Raw genomic sequence first — 12,289 nt, forward strand, 5'->3', positions numbered from 1 at the left:
CACGTAGGAACGATAGAAATGGCGAGCGAATAGCGATGGAGTTCTTGGCCCTGGCCGATAAAACTTTCCCCTTTAGCCATTAATGTGAGTAATGCAGACGGCCTGTAGTTGTGTTTGTCGGCAAAGAAACTGAACGAACGGCAATCGGCGGCGATGGTGGGGGCAGCGTCAACAGCCCATTTTCTTTTACCTTCCCCTTAAAGCCACTCTTAGCAGTCGTCATCACCAGCACAACAGGCACTTCCACAGCGTGCTACCCTCATCGAAAGAACAAACAAGCGGCCCACCGGACAAGAGGCATTGGATGAACGATGGAGCGGGCGGCCAACGCTCGTCGGTCGGTTGCTTGTCGCCGCAGTCCCCCGGCTTCGATATCGCCATCGTTGCCCTCGAGTTGTTTACCTTGAAGGGCTCGAATGACAGCCGCCAGACGGCGCCACCGTGTGCAGCTGTTTTGAGCAGTTGTTATAAACAAGTCAGCAAAACTGAACGGCATAATAGTGGCCCCTGTGGTTAGTATGCAACTGGCGAACGACCAAGGGGAATACGTTGATTGGAACGGTAATGATGCGTAAAGCAGTATCATATAGTGTCCTATACTGTGGTATATTAAACCGCTCTTATGCTTGCGCAGCCACGGGTTACGGCCAGCAATGACAATTGCAGTAATACTTGTGCTTTTAGCACACGATGTGATGATGTATAACCTATGTATGACCTATCCTATACGTTGACCTACCTCATGATTGCTATACCGTATCGTTCTGTCATAAATTATCAACGTAGTTTATGGCTAGTTAACAAAAAGAGCCTGCTACTATAAAGTTACCAAAAAAGTTCTCGTAGTTTTATCGTATGAGTAGCTATGTTATTCGAGCTAGTGCTAACATTATCCGTCTTTCGAAACTTTCCGTCATGCCTTTAACTACTACAGCAACATTGTAGCTATACTTCTACAACTGCTATGCTGGAAGCAGCTACGACCCATTCAGTATAGGCATCGCACCGTACCGCATGGAGTAGTGCGTAAATATCCGTGATTGTTCCAGTGATTCCTTTTTCCATCAGTCTTGCTGCGCGATTCGTTATGATGCTGGAGGACTATCGCTTTTATACGTAGAATCCTCGCCGAAAGGACAGAAAGGACAGCTAGAGACGGACTTGGTGCGCGATTACTATTGGCGCCGTCGCCACTTGGTCGTCGCAGTAGCACTGCTCTACGATCAGCACAGTTTCGTTAGAAAAACGATAACGAACACACACGAACGTACAAGTGGTAGCTGCACTGGAGATCGCGACGGTCTTCTGGTCGCTACTGAGGGAAGGCTTCTCAATTGGATTGCTGCGATGGAATATCCACAACATATTCGGGACAAGTACGTAGCAAAAGAGTTCGCCAACGAAGTTAATGATTGAAGTACATTTTATCTATAACACTGCCATTTAAAAGCTCCAAAAAATCATCGTCATGTTTATTATGATCAACAGGCCAATCATATCAGCGTCATCGTCAGCAACGTAGATATCAGAATCGGTGCTCCCACCAGCATTATCAATGTAAACCACTAAGGAATAGGGAACGTGTGATTTGCTTTATCATCCGTATAAAGGAAGGCGAAGCTGCTCGTCAAGATGCTAGCGATTTTGACTATCGTTTTTCTAGTAGTTTAATGGCTAACGTATTTGCCTGGTAACGTTAGGGACTGCGGTGTAGTAGGTTCGAATCCGGGCATAGACACACTTCGTTTTGCGCTAAGGGCGAGCCGTCTGATCGACTGCTTAACGGCAATGGCGAACGTAAAATTCGAAACATTTAGGTTTTCAACTATTAAGCATGCGATGCTCGATCGTACTCGTCGAGTAGGCTACGGAAAGGATGTCAACTGAAGCCTTGCCAACACGAGTATCATGTTATTGTTAGATCGCTCATAACTAGCTGTTTGTACTTTCAGTTAGTGCGTGTGTGCCAGTAAAGGAAGATAGCGAGCAATACTAATATAACTGAATATTTGAGTAATAATAATAACTAGGACGCATCTGACGCAAGCACAACAACGCTTTCAGAAGTACGGCGACGCTAATTATAATTCTGCCACACGTAATCTCTCAGGTAGGGGAAGCATTTGCCGTTCAAAAGTACCGAGTCCCTCAGTTTAACGGTGGCTAGAATCGTTGTTCTTTGAAGATCATAAATATTTTAAGTTTTGTTAGAAATAATACCAGTCAATTTAGGTCAGAATTTTCAAATTAAGACACGGTACTTTAAATTGTATTTTCTTGCAGGATCCGTATGCTATACGTGCCCTAGTTCCTCTGATATTCTGGTGTCGTTGAATATATTATTCTACCAACGAAATCTAACAACGATTACTATTTCATTTTCAATACGAAACATAGACACGAAGTTATTCGAATGATTAATGAGTGACAGATAATTTTCCTTTCTATTTTACCGTATAATATCATACGTCTTTGCACAGAACATTCATACTTCCGGTTTATTGTCTTGACGGCTTTACATGAAGTGTGCAAGAGTTACAGCTTTTCGGTGTGCTAAAAAAAATTCTAAGTTTATATAGCCTTTATAGGCAGCTTGATAAGTGTGCATTTAATTTAACACAAAAATGCGGCTGGCCAAAAAAAGTTTACAAGATAAGCTATAGAACGTTATAATCAAGAAGCACAAGTGGGGCATGTAAAAAATATAGAAATTTTCAAACAAACCTTTAAAAAGTAATAGGACGATCCCACTGATAGGCTGCAACACAGGTAATAGGCATTTGAAATGTTCTCGTTGCCTTCATTTCACTACCGTTTGTTTGCACAACTTGAAAACGTCCCTTTGCCTCCATCAGCTCAGAGTATAGCGACCAGAATTTCGTATCCAATATATGAGCTTTTAAAAATATAAAATGCGGTAAAAAGAAGTGCATTTTGATATTTACTATTTCTTCCGTTTTTTGCCCTAGTCAAATAGATATTCAAGCGGCCTGGACTACTTGTACGATGTGTTGCACTTAATAGCTTGTGAAGTCGAGTAATGGTATTTTCGAAACTTTAAGATACATCGTGGCGCTATGGCTATCGATAAGAGAAGCACCCAAAAACTCGTTTTAAATAGATGATTCGCAAACCAGTGGCCGCAAAGACCAACTGCTATCATATGAATATAGTCAGCCTTAGTAAACCTATGGGACTCCTATAGAAAATTGTTTATGAATGACGGGAAATGGCGTCATCCCTATCCACATGAGGTAAAAAATGGAATGGCTAGCCCCAGGAAATCCGCCTATGGCCCGAGTTAGGCCAGATGTCCATTCTTAAACGATCATGATTTGTGTGTTTGCTAGGACAGGACAAATCTCACACAGTGAAAAATGTGCGAAAAAAATAGGACAGTTATCAAGGATCTGTATATGGCCAACTGGCTCTCTGGCAGACAAGACCTAACAAACAAGGCAAAATCATTCTCCTTCACGAAAATGCCAAACCACACATGATCGTCGTTGAGACCGCCCTAAGTTGGAGATTTTGCGCTTCCCATATACTTCAGAGCTGACGTCAACGAACAATTACTTTTTCCTATTACTAATAAGTGAAATTTGTGGTCACGTATTTGGCAATCAAGAGGACCGTAAAAACCGGCCGGACGAGTTCTTCGAGAACAGACTTAAACATAGTTTACAATATCGAACAATTTTATTTATTGATTAGTGGCTAAAACGTTATATTGAAAACATACAAATTTATGAATTCGTGTAAAACGCTGTGAAGCATAAACATATTGGGCCAACAAGGTCATTTCGCCGATGAAGTTAACAGCTGTCCCTGCAACTTGTGTAGTCATTCAGTGTCTAATTTGGTAGACTGCAACGTTTCAGTAGCTCTATATTATATAAGCATGCGTCTCGTCTGACAGTATCTGCATATACGATTTAACCTTATCTTCATGAAAGTTCGTTTACTGTATCAACAGTTACATATTAGTTCGAATTATACTATAAGGCCAATGAAGCCGCTACTGAACAACATCTCTACTTTAAGGTAGGTGCAACAAAATTTAGGATCTACAATTTGGTTAAGATAAAATTGGTACAACCTTGTATTGAATTTGCGAGCCAACTGCCGGATGAGGTGACTCGCCACGTCATTGTCTCGTAATGCTTTATCAACTTCGTAGGTCATCTTGTTCTAAATGTCCTTATTTACCAGCTGTATGGAACGAATGGTTATTTTTAAATCGATGAACGTGGCTTAGTAACATAATTGTACCTCGCCGACATGATGCATTTGGCTGAAGCCAGGTCGGACTTCCGCATTTGGAGCTGCACTATGCGCAGATATTTCTTGTACCCAGCCTTCAGGGTCTTGAGTTTCTGTATAGCTTTGTTACTGAGCAGTTTCGATTACTGTCAATATGCGGAGCCTTTATTGAAAACCAAATAGACACATGCTTGCCACCAAATAGTAACTATTAACTACGCCAGTAACGCCCTCTAAGCTCCAGCTTCTCGTTGTCATTCTTCGGCAAAAGCAAACGTGGCCAGCAGCTCAGCGACTGCGGGGCAGCGACTAACCAGCAAGCTTTTGGGTATTTCGTTCGTTCAGGTATTGCCAGTCCCAAACGCCAGTTCCCGTTGCTCTCTATAGAGAAGCTAGGTCTATATATCTGTCGGCCGACGCAGGCCTCTGTTACACACAAGCTTCTATATGTGGTCGTCGCAGCCGCACTAGCTATCGCCGGAAGTGCTGCGTCCATGGAGCGTTAGGCTGCTCACTCACTTGCCTGACCGTCTTTGAGCATGCTGCATGGACTTGACGGGGGGAAATAACCGGGGGTTGCCGGAAGTACCGGAACTAGGCAAGGATAAGATCCTCGCTAGGTTTTCCTTGGCCCTCAGTCTACTGCGCGCTCGCTGGCTGGATAACCGCTGGGAAGACTTTCCTTTGCCGATCCTAGTCTTGGACTTGCTCTGTCTTTCCGGCTACGCCACATCCCACCGGGCCACGCGCAGGCCCACCCGTTTGGCCGGCCACAATCCGCAGGTGCACCTTCCAGTAGGCGCAAGCAACGTGGCACGTGACCGCTTCTTAATTGCAAACGGCGGCCTCTTCGGCCTACTCAGCTTGCTTCCCAGCCGGACTGACAGTATAAGCCAGGGGTATGGAACGAATGGCGCTAGGGATGTCGACCCAGAGGGCGCTAAAGGCCGAAGGAGCCCATTAAAGATCCTGTACATTGCCCTTCTCCCCAGCCTTTATCCTGCCTGTCCTCGACGAGTCGAACGGTCAGAGGTTTGGCTAATAGCAACAGTAAATTGTTAGTTAGCGGAAAAAAAAGAAGGGAAATTATGTTGCGTTAATATATCCTAGGTAAGCAGTGAGTTTTCCTACCATTTTAGTCTTATAGTTCAGTCAGTGTTCAATGAGGTAATTTCGTACGGCCTAACAAATGGACAGTACAAATTTCATCATCAACAGGTCGTAGTTTCAGTTGCTTTGGACTTCTAAAAAAATAGCAAATACAAACCAGAAGAAAACAGATAGGTTACTACAGGATGCGTTCGACCTTTGCTTACGTAGCACTGTTTCGTTCATAACAAAAATAGTGAAAATGATCATTACAAGTTCTTTTGACGGTCTAACGCCTTTGCTACACTTACTTAACAAGATTATCATCCAGTAACACTCTACAAATATTTCGCAAACAGATAATACCATCTGTCATATGCTCGTCTTACATGCGTTTTAACTTTATAATCCAATAGTAAGCAAGTGATTGGCTTAGCCCAGTCCTCAACGATGGTGGGGCACCATGTAACGACTTTTCAGGTTTAAGGACTTAATTACAAGGTTGTCACTGCCAGCATAGAATTACTCGGTGGCCTAATCACGTCAGTTTATCGTCAAGGTTTTGCACCTCTTCCTATTCTTTTCCGTGGCCTTCACAAACCTCGTGCATATACACAGGTTTGACGGGCGGCCATTTCCACACCAGCTGGCATATGGCGCGTTCCGTCTCACCTCTCGAAGGCTACATTACGAAATGCAAATGAATCTTGGACTGGCATACCTCGATTAAGCAGACCGTCTTGAATTCATACGTCTAGAATCTACTTCGCATAAGTAGAAACGAGAGCAGTTTCAGTACTCAACCTTCCTCGTAACCGAACCTTGCATTGCCATGTGCAAGCGGGCGTGGGGTTCATGAGCATTCAGTATTGGGATAGACGGCTTGGAGGATCGGCCGACTAGTTAGAGTCGTTGTTATAGCTTCCGCTGTTATTATTACTGCTGTAGTTCTTGATGTTGTTTCCGTAAAAAAAAAAACTGCGATCACATAGAAACGGCCAGCTGCAGCAGCAGAAACTAAAATTACTAGCACGCCTGTACGCACCGCTGCTATGAAAAAAGCTGCTCATTCATTGCTAATTAGACTCTGTTTGGGGGGTAATCCATAGCATCTGCCCACTCCAATTGACCAGAAAACGGCATATAGATGGTAAAACGCCTAAATGCGAATTTTTCTATAAATTGTTCCTAAAACAAACGTCAGCTATCTAACAAGCTTTGTTGTATATACAGTAAGTGTCGTTGCTACTGTCAGATAACCAGCGTTTCCATCGCAATTATAGCTTCGATTTGGGGTGTAAACTATTTATAAGTCATCTTCAAAATAGTGCTTCTTTAATAATTTTTTCACAATAACCGTGCGTCGGACAATATTAACCGGTGTGAACTCGCTAATTACGCCAAAAACAAAAAAAAATCCAACGAAATTAAACTGTTAGAAAATCAAACGTTCTAAAGATGTACGGGCTGAAAACGGCCGGAAAGTGCAAAAAAGACGCTTATCTAGAATATAAAATTCGCTATTAATATTCTTCTTTCTAAATAGGCTATTAATATTTGTATGAAAATTTTAGATATATACCAAAAATGGCTTTTGGACATTTCCTATAAATGTTGGAAAATGGAGTCTTTGAAATTTAAACTCTATCGAGTATTTTCCAATTTGCCTCATAAATATCTTCCTGGGATTTTTTTGGAAGTTGCATGAAGGTTGGAAATGATGTAGACCGGGCAAAAAAGAAAGTTTTAATTATATCTATAATTTTATTAAAGTTCTTTCATCGAGGAGAGGCTCAAATTTGGAAAACGGCGTATTTTTCTCAATGATTGGTTTGTTGTTTTATTCCAATGAACAGCTTTTCTCTAGCCTATTAACGCATATCCACTACGACGAGCAACCAGCCAGAATATATATTTGTTTATGCCAAATCATATTAACTTGGTTCTGTTAATTTTAGCGAGAATAAACGTTATGTATTTCTATTATCAATTTCTGTACGCATGTTATCTCTTATGTAATCTGTTTGTATTCGAGTTAACCATTAGGTAAAATAACTTTATCCAATGATAACCGAGTAGTTCTGGCTGGCCTACGATTGTGAGTTGGTCGGTGATATATACCATTGTGTGCTTGCGTCCCTATTTTTGGGCTATTTGTGTCGTCTGAGGCGAGCTTCTGAGATGTAGCGTTTCACTCTCTGTACAGGATTCACTAACGCGTGTCGATGTTTTAGCCAGTTGCACGCAGCCAGTACAGGAAATCCGCTATTGTCAAGTAACTGAAAGCAGTCATCGGAAAGAGCCACCGAGCCCGTGAGCACTCTAGGGCAGATCACAACCGCTTTTGCGGCTCGTGAAGCGAACATAAACTTGAGTCAGCATACCGCGGCGCCCGTCTGCCCGGTTGACTCGACGCTCGACTTTTTGCCCTCTTCGGAATGTTCTAGCCCTTTGGGTTCTTCTTGGCGACCTCCAATCGCTGCCTTCGTTGAGTCTTGCGACTGCCTCTCAATTTACTCCTGCAGATTGCGCTATAAATCCGCCACAGTATCGTGGAGCAGCACATTCCAGGCGCGGTTCGCTAGGTTCCCCAATGTTTCTTTCTTTCGCATAGCTCCGTTCCGTTTTAGTCAGGGATTCACCCCTCGTACCGAGGCATGATACTGCCTAACATGTACCCACCCATATATAGGTAGCAGCGCCCATTATGAACATCAGAACATAGAGCTGTAATCTTAAATGGGTTTGTGTGTGTGTGTGTCTACTGTAATATACACTATTATATGCTACTCGGATAACGGGTACAGAATTGCTCGGTATTGAACACGAATATAAGATGTAATTTTTTTGTTCTCATCCTGTATTCCGGATACCGTATAGTACCTGACCAGGTGTATTAAAACAAATTTAAAAGATTGCCAATTTTCCATGATTACACTCGAGTGCTCTAAGAAAAATCATGCTCAACTTATAACTGCCCATGACATAGTACATAATTATGCATTATTCACATATACAGACACGCATACATTGCACGCACGCATATAGACATCCATATATAAACACAGCGACAACGGTACCGTTGCTTTCCGGATGCAAAAGACCCGTCGATCTATAGGTTTCGATAGAACAAGCGGGCACCTCGAGCAGTGGCAGGACGCTTTGGAAACAACCGGGGGGTGCCAGGAAAGGTTGAAGTGGGGTCGGATACGGGAAACTACGCCACCTTTCCTCCATTGATCAGAGCGCTGGGTGATCTTGTTGGCGATAGAACGAAGGACGGTGAAAGAGATGGTACGAACGACGAGAGCTAAGAAAGACTCCCTCGCTGCTTCCGAGTCCCCAAGGAAGACCCAGCGCGGCTTGGCGGCACCGGCTGAACTGCCGTTCCGTCTAAAGATAGGCGTCTGCGAAGCGTCACGCTTCGTGAGGACCTCTCAGCTCGTCCCATTCTAGGACTTCACTACCGCTGCTACTACTGCTACCTCAACTACTACTACAACGACAAGTACGCCAGCCGTGGCTGCTGCCGCCGCAGCTTCTGCACTCGGACATTGACATTAGGAATTCTCCATAACTACGGGCCGGCCGCCTCTCATTTTTCGAGCTTCTTCCCTTACTCTGGCCCGTTGGCTTTCGTCGTCCTACCTAGACTTTTCTTGCGTGCAATACCTTCGCTGCAACTACCGCAGCGGCCATCACTATAGCTACTATTGCTGTTAGAAGTAATAGTAAAACTAAGTTGTCTAGAAGGGAAGTAGCCAGCGTGACGGAGTTGCGTATGAACCTGCATATAAACGCATTCGCTAGCTGAAAACCCAAGTTTACCGCCGCATTTGCTCACACAACAAATGGAAAGCAAAAGCGGAAGAAGAGCAATGTATTGACTAGCAATGGCACATGAGTGCATTTAGGGGCGTTCTTACAGGCTGCATTATACACGGACAATACACGCACATTTCTAGCGTTCCTACAACGGTCTTCTAGCTTAAATTGTTTTAAGATTTGCCATTAGATAGATTAAATACTGACTAAATATTATTTTCAGTATTGATATTTATATGTTGAAATCACGTTTATGGGTAGTTTACCTCTTTGTCTTCTCTCTTAAGTTTCGTGCAAGTGTTTGTGTTGCTTCTGTTGTTGTAGTTGTTAGTTCTGCCACCCAACTAACATCGTCGTTGTTGTTTCTGTTGTCCCCACCATATCAGCCCACGATAGTAACAGATAAACAGGAAACAGGGCGGGGCATAGGGAACTTTGATGCTTGACGACGCGTTGTACTCGCCCCAGCCGTCATCGCTGCTACTGCCGTCGCCGCCACCAAGAGCACCGCCAATGGCACCGCCAGCATCTCATCCCATCGCGGCCGCCACTAACTTCTATCCGCAGCATCGCCTTCGTCGTTGGCGCCGTCGTCGCTGCTTGTTGTTGTCATAGTGTTCGTAGAAACGCGTCGTCATCGACTTCTTCGTTTTCGTCGTGCATCTAACCGGACCCAAAGGTCCAAACCCCTGCCCACCCGTCTCTACCAGACTCGCAATGCTGGTGCTGTTCTCGTCGCCTGTGCTATTACCACGTCTGCTAGAGCTTCTTTACCAATCGCTCGTCCTGGGCTTTCCTATGATACCACCACTGCGCGCTCGGCCCCTAACTCGGACCGATTCTTTCGTGCTACTCTACCAGCAGTATCCTTCGTTCGCCTTCTTGCTCACCACCTCTACATCTGTGTCTGCCTTTCTTTAGTTCATTCCGTCCGCTTTCTTCTTCGTTTCCTTCGTCGTCGTCGTCGTCGTCGTCGTTTTCCTCCTCCTTCTTCAGCTTTTCCTAGCGTTCGTTCGTTCGTTCGTTCATTCGCTACTTCTTTCGTTGGCTCACTGGTTCGTTCGCTCGTAGTTTCGTACGTCGCTGGCTTGGTCTGTCCGTCCAGTGCTTGCTGGCCTTCCCGCCCGTCTGGCGGGCCGGCCTCGTCGGCTGGTCCGTCGCTTGTTCGCCCGCCCGCCCCCTCGCTAGCTTGGTTAAGTTGCTCGCTGGTTCGGTTCGGTCCGTTCCTTCGGCCTGGCTGCCTGGCCGCCTGTCGCTGCTCCCGCTTTGCGTCCCGTCTTCCTCGGGTCTTCCCGTACTCTCATTCTCTCGCTTGTCTTCTTCTCCACCCTGCCACTTCCCCGCAAAATATCCCCAATGACCCCCACTCGTCTGCCTGCCTGCCTGCCTGCCTCCCTGCTGCCTGCTTGTCCTCATGGCCAGAAGGCGGTAAAGGGAGCGGCAGGCAGGAGCTGCAGAGTAGGCAGCGACGGGAAACGGGAAGCGCGCTTCTCTCTTCCCAAAAATTCCTCTGCGATATCCAATAGAACGAAGAACCACACGACGAAAGAAGATGGTCGATAGAACGAATTCCGAGGAAAGAAGTCGGAGGAGGTTTGGGAACGTGAGGGAATGGGAAGCCGAAGGGATGGAATGGACAGGGTGCGGAGGGTGGAGGCCGGGGGAAGATCGGGCCAAAGGGCCGGGTCCGACCGCCGCGGGGGACCCAGACGGGAAAACGAGAGCGAGAAAGAGAAGTGGCAAAGTGAGTGACGAAGAGAACGAGCGGCCGCCGAGGCAATGCGGGCAGTTGGCGAGAGCGGCAGGCAACCGAACAGGATGCATTTGCCTCGCGAGAGAGGGAAGAGGCGAGAGAGGGGGATAGTGCGGGAGAGGACGTGGGGATGGAGTGAAAAGAGAGGGCGGGAATGGAGGGAAAGATAGGCCCACGAGGAGAACCAGCAGGATGAGGTGAAGGATAAGAAATAGGCACTCGCAAAAGGACGGCTAGTGTCGACTGCAGAACGTGAACGAGGAAGAGGGTGATGGTGGCAGGGGGAAGAAGAAGGGGGCGATGATGGGAAAAACGAACGGAAAAGCGAGGAAAAGAATGAGTGCGAGCAAGGAAAGAGAGAAAGGGACAGAGAGAAGACTGAAAGAGCAAAAAGAAGTACGAAACTGGTAGGGGCTAACGGCAACTGTGCGGGGCTCGTGCGTGGACGGGTGCAAGAGGTGGAAAAGGAGAGGGGGAAGAGAGGCGGCGAACTGGCCTGGGGTAGTAGAAGAAGAAGAAAAGAAGCCCAGTGGGATGAGAATGCGAGTGTGAGCAAGACGAAGTGCGGATCCCAACAACCCAACACCCTGACGGCGTTTCGCCCTCCGCTTGTCTGCCTGTCTGCGTGGCAGGCAAGGCGGCAGCGAGGCAGGCTTCCTTCGAAGAGACTTGGAGGTGGGGCGGCTAGTCTGCCGGGGCTGCTAGATGGGAAAGCACAACGATGGACGCTTCCACAGGAAAGGCAGCTGAGTTTAGGGCATTGGCAAAGGGCTTGACGGGAATAGGGACCAGGGGGGCTGGTTATGGGGCGTCTCAGCCTAAGGGTCGGAGAGATGTCGGGGCAGATGTGACAATTTTTGACACGCGGCTGACAGTTACAAGGGCGGGAGAAGCAAGCGGAGAGGTCACAGGTGGACGACTTACCGCGACAAGCAGTTGGTGAACGGCAACGGGCCGCAGCGGCAACGGCCGCAGCGACAACGGGCCACGGGGATGGGAAACAGCAGCAGGCAGGGGATTATCCAACGAAGACGCAAGATCATGTCCAAGACAGGGGCATTAGGAAGGCGGCAAGCCGCGGGAGAACAGGACAAAAGTCGTTAGTCAGTCTCAAAGGCCAACGGCGCGATGTAAAAATCCGGATACCGTTTCGGTATTCCTTTCTGTCAACGTCAGCGACGTCACCATCGTCTCCATCTCTGTTGTGCCGTTCTCCTTCACCGCAAGTGAACCAACAATTCACTGGAAGCTTTGGAGTACGCCGGAGAATCGGGCAGACCGTTTGTTTGTCACGCCGCGAAGCGTAGTCTAGCGCATATCCTTCGCTACGTTGGCCGAGATGGACACTGGACGAAATAA

The sequence above is a fragment of the Varroa jacobsoni genome, unplaced genomic scaffold, assembly GCF_002532875.2.
Source record: "Varroa jacobsoni isolate VJ856 unplaced genomic scaffold, vjacob_1.0 scaffold_234, whole genome shotgun sequence".
Taxonomy (NCBI): Eukaryota; Metazoa; Arthropoda; class Arachnida; order Mesostigmata; family Varroidae; genus Varroa; species Varroa jacobsoni.